General features: G+C 40.0%; 1 pseudogene; it reads right to left on the reverse strand.

Moving 5' to 3' along the window:
- Positions 1 to 330: 330 nt before the first annotated feature.
- LOC143682917 (protein MAK16 homolog) lies at positions 331 to 1304 on the reverse strand (annotated as a pseudogene).
- Between the last annotated feature and the right edge of the window lie 3735 nt (positions 1305 to 5039).

Genomic DNA, 5039 nt, shown 5'->3' on the forward strand with positions numbered 1-5039 from the left:
GAAGTTCAGCAGGGTCTGACATCAGAGAAGCAGGGGCACACGGCATTTAAGACTTCACAGTATTTGCCACCACAATCTCATTCCAGCCTCAAGAACTTGTCTGTTAAGTTTCCTGGGCTCAGGCCATTACCTTAATATATATGCTATAAAAATAATCTATTCAGTTGAAGAATTTCCTCCACTCTCTCCTAGATTTCTTGCCCACAGATGTGGCATAAGTATTGAAAACACAAATACTGTGTTCAAGATACCATGATACAGCAAACATCGGAGATATGTATGTGTCTAAGATAAAAGAAAGGGAGAAGCTCAAAAATGTTTGAGGAGAAATCACGTGGTTTTGGCCTTGGCCATTGGCTTTGTCTCCTGCTGATGCTTTATCTCTCAAGAGGCTCTTTTCCTCCGCAAAGGTCCTTTCCGAGGTGCTCTGTGGTCAGCACTCAGGGTCTTTCCTCTTCTCACTGGCGCTTCTCTGATTCTGTTCTTCGTCACCGCTGATGTCCAGCTGTTCCATGCCCTCCAAGCCCCTTATGTCACCCTGGTCCGCCTCTTCGTCATCCACACATTCTCTTTTACCCACGTCTTATTTATCTTCCTCTTCATCATCATTTTCTTCAGCATCTGGAGAGTCATTCTCTACCCGCTGCTGTGCCAGGCCCTGTCGAAGGCATGAATGGGGCAGTTGTAGATGTCGCCATAGGTATCTTGTCTCCGTCTCTCCAGTAATTCCTTTCCAAAGGTATCATCCAGCTGGGCAGCTAGGATGGCCGTTTCCTCTCTTTTTCCCCTCCATTCCACCTTCTTCCTCAAAGGAACTAAGTTTTTCTGCCGCTTTAGTGTATATGTTTTTAAACTGGAATTAGGCATTTAGTAATCTTGGTGACTCTCTGTTTACATTTATGTCGAATAAAACAGGGCCAGTAAATTAGGTTTTCATCTATTTGTTCCAGTGCTTTCTCATAGTTTTTACTGAGCTGAACCCATTCCCAGAGACGCCTGGGAAAAGCAGCTCATTCTATGACCTTCATATACCAGTAGCGTTGTTCTTTTTCTTCTTTGATAGCGGCATACTGACCGTTGCCAGGGGACAGGATGGCCACTTGCATAGTCCCCTTCTACCCTGATTCTTCTTTCTTGGACTATGTTCAAAAACATCCCATATTTGAAGGCCGTATTCATTTCTGCCAAAGCTCTGAGTCTTTTCATATTTATTCATTTTTTTGCATGGGCAGGTACTGGGAGTCAAGTCTCAGTCACCATGGTCCGTACTTAGTTCTTAATCTAAAGGAACAAAATTGTTTGTATCCCAGGTAACATCACCTGACCGCGTGGTATCTGCGACTCAGTCCCAACCACAGTTTTTAGGACGCGAGAAGACATTTGCTGAGGTTGGTGGGGAAAACAAAAGCGGCTCTTTCTCTCTCCTGGGAGAAATGTGTGAGGAGGTGGGGGCAGGACCAGCCCTATAGCTAACTGCCTCATCTTCCAGTTTTGAAGCATAAGGATAAAGTCACTACCATAAAAGAGGGAGCAGAGAGGAGAGAAATGAGCCTTGGTCACCCTATCTGAGCCCCTGGATCCAACCTCGCCTGAAGTTTAAATGTGTATCTGGACATTTATTTACAAATGAATAGATTCAATTTATGTTTAAGTCAGTTTGAGATTTTCCGTCACTTGCTGCTGACACAGCTAAAGAAATGCTGCTCAAATGAGAGGGAAATGAATCTTCATTCATCAAAAAGAATAATTTTATTTATAAACATCTCATATTTGAAGACCAGGAAGCTTATCATCAAAGAGTGTGTGTGTGTAGTGTGTTCCCAATCAGGTATGTAATTCAGTGTGATTGGGAAACACAAATAGGTGAAGAGTCCCATTTGGGTCAGGTGTAAACCCTGTAACTAGTTTGGTTCAATCTTTAGACTACAGAGGTAATTCCCATTTGGAATCCAATTTTCCTTTTGATGGCATGCTTAACTATTTGACACGGTTTTACACTGAATTTTTTTGATATCTTGTAAACTATTTTAGAATCTCAAGCCATGATGCTCAAAAACTCCTTCAGATTTCCTTGAAAGGACCAGAAATATTAGTATACTGTTTCTTTTTGTTCAAAATCAGGCACCCCTTAAAAGAAGATCAACAATATCTACAAAAAGACCACATATGGCAGCTGCTTGCAATTTACCTAATTTTCTATAATTTCCTCTGCCCTTTGTGTTTTAAATGAATAGATGAATTCCTTAAATTTCTTAAAAAAATGAATACTACACTTATGTTCTATAATAATCACTAGGTTATAAATCTTATCTTTTTTCTCCAATGAGTCTTCCCGTAGCTATGTTGGACTCCCTGTGACATCCACTCCTGCCAGGGGTGTTCCTTTCTGCTTTATTCCCAGTTTGGAAGACTGGCTCATTCTGTTTCCATCCTTCTCTACACCATTTAACAAGGTCAATTTTAGGAACTTTTTTTTTCTGGTGAGAATTTTTTTCTTTTTGTTCCTATATTTAAAGATCACAAGTTTGCATCACATTTTTCAAAGAATAAGCATTTTTGTTATTTCAAGTATGACTGTCTGATCCAGGCCTGAAATTTCAGGCTATATACACATATTTTAAAGGAAGAGAACTTCGAAATTACTCATTTTAAAAGTGCAGGTCTGATTCTGATATTTCACCTGAAAGGTTACCAATCTATCATAAACACGGCTCCAATCCCTAATCTTATTTTTCATGACACTTCTATTGTTCTTTACAAAACCACCTACCTTCATTACGCAATATAATCTCTTGCTTTAACAGTCATAATTAGAATCCTAGGCTTTTAAAAATTCTTATCTTTTTTTAAATTGCTCCTCTCCTGTAAGAGTTCTGCTTTCTCTTCTCATATCCTAAATGCAGGCGTTTCAAATAATTTTCTCTTTCATCTGTATCTATTTTCTTTTCTTTTTGCTCATTGCCCACTTCCAAGACCTCAAAAGTCAACTGCATTTGTAACTTCGAAATTGCTGTTCATTACAGAGATTTAATTACTATCCTAAAAGCCAAATTTCAAATGTTAAATGTCTGCTTAACAACTCCATTTAGAAGCCCTTACATTATTTCAAATTTGGCTAATCTCATTATCTTTTATCCTAAATCAGAAGTTCTTCTCTAGACTAAACAACTAGGCAATGGTACTTATTTAGACTTCCCATTCTCTTGAAGCCAGCATCCATCGAATCAGCAAATTCATCTCAGGACAGTGGTTTCTTATATTCAGGCTTTGCTTTCTATTCTGCTACCTGGAACAGATTGCAATGACCTCTTGACTGATTCCTTGTAGCAGTTCCCTCCCTAGGCCCCTCATATTCAGTCTCTCCCTTCTCATGAACACCCCAGGTGAATGAATGACTTTACCACATCTCTGTTCTTTAAGGTCCTCACACAAAACCCATTATTGGACACTAACACAATAAAAATGTCCTGACATCATGGTGTAGATTGAATTATGTAACACAACAAAAGACATGTGTTCCCATGTCTTTTTGAAGACTGTTACTAGCTAATATATGACCAATTTGAATGTGGGTTGATCTTAATTTGTATTACTGGAGGGCTTATGAAGAGAGGAAATTCTGGTGCAGTCAGTCAAAAAAACAAAACAAAACAAAACAAAAAAAAACACACAACAGAAATTGGAGTAAACCAGAAGACATGGAAGCCAGAAGTCAGAGAAAGCCACTGGGAGAAGCTAGAAGTCAGCAGAAAGGCAGACACAAGAAGAGAGATTAGAAATGCCGGCCATGGAGCTCCAGGGACCGTGGCAAGCCAACACCAGAGTGATACAGACTTTGGGGAGGAAGCACAGCCTTATCAACACCTTGATTTTGGACATCTAGCCTTCAAAACCCTGAGACAATAAACCCTTGTTGTGTAAGCCAACCCATTGTGTGGTATTTGTCAGAATAGCTCTGCCAAAGTAAGACAGGTTTTGGTAACAGAAAGTGGAATGTTGCTATGACAAATACCTAAAAATATGGAATTGGCTTTGGAATTGTATAATGGGAAGAGTCTGAAAGAATTTTGAGGTACTTGATAGGAAAAGCCCAGATTGCTTTGCAAAGGCTATTGGTAGAGTTATGGATGAACATGGCACTCCCAGTAAAGCTTTAGAAGGAAATGATGAATGTGTTATTGGAAACAGGAGGAAAAGTGATCCCTGCTATGACATGGAGGAGAACTTAGTGAAATTAGGTTCTGATGTCAGATGAAAGTAGAACCTGTAAGTGATGAACTTGGCTATTTAGCTAAGGAGATGTCCAAGCTAAGCGTGGAAGGTGCAGCCTCATTTCTTATAGTAAAAGAAGAGAGGAGAGAGTGAAACTCGCAACTGAACTGTTAAGCATGAAGGAACCAGCAATTGATGATTTGAAGAATTCCCAGCCTTCCCGTATGGGGCTGGAAGAAGCTCTATCAGGATCCTCCCTGGGTTCCCAAGAGGTGAGCCCCCAGAGAACAAGGCTCCATGAAAAGGGGGTGACCGAAAAACTGTTTGCTTAAAGAGATTGGGCATGGGCAGAGGCAATGCCAGTCTGGAGAGAAAGGGACAGAGATGAGACAAATTGAAGGACAAATAACTCCATGGGAAGAGCCATGGAATAAGAGGTCTGGGCTGAAAAGATCTCTTTAGGCCAAGAGGAAGGGGCTCCTTCCTGCCTTTGGATGGGGTGAAAATAACCCCTCCAGTCCCTGCAAGTCATTTTATTCTTGAAATAATTTTCCTCCATCTCTCTGCATGAGAGCTCAACTATCAAGCTATTACTCAAACACCCAAGCTTTTAGAGTCCTTTTTTTCCTTCCTTGCCTGTTTTCTCATTCCTCATACTGGAAGTGTCCTCCTTCTCTTTTTTCTTTCTTTCTTTTTTTTTTTTTTTTTTGGCTTTCATTAAACTTTGCTTTGCATCAATACTATGTGTATGCATATTTACTTGCCAACAAATTTTTAAGCTCCTTGAGGGCTGGCAATAGATATTATCATTGATAGAATACTGCCTA

This window comes from Tamandua tetradactyla, chromosome 5 (assembly GCF_023851605.1).
Source record: "Tamandua tetradactyla isolate mTamTet1 chromosome 5, mTamTet1.pri, whole genome shotgun sequence".
Taxonomy (NCBI): domain Eukaryota; kingdom Metazoa; phylum Chordata; class Mammalia; order Pilosa; family Myrmecophagidae; genus Tamandua; species Tamandua tetradactyla.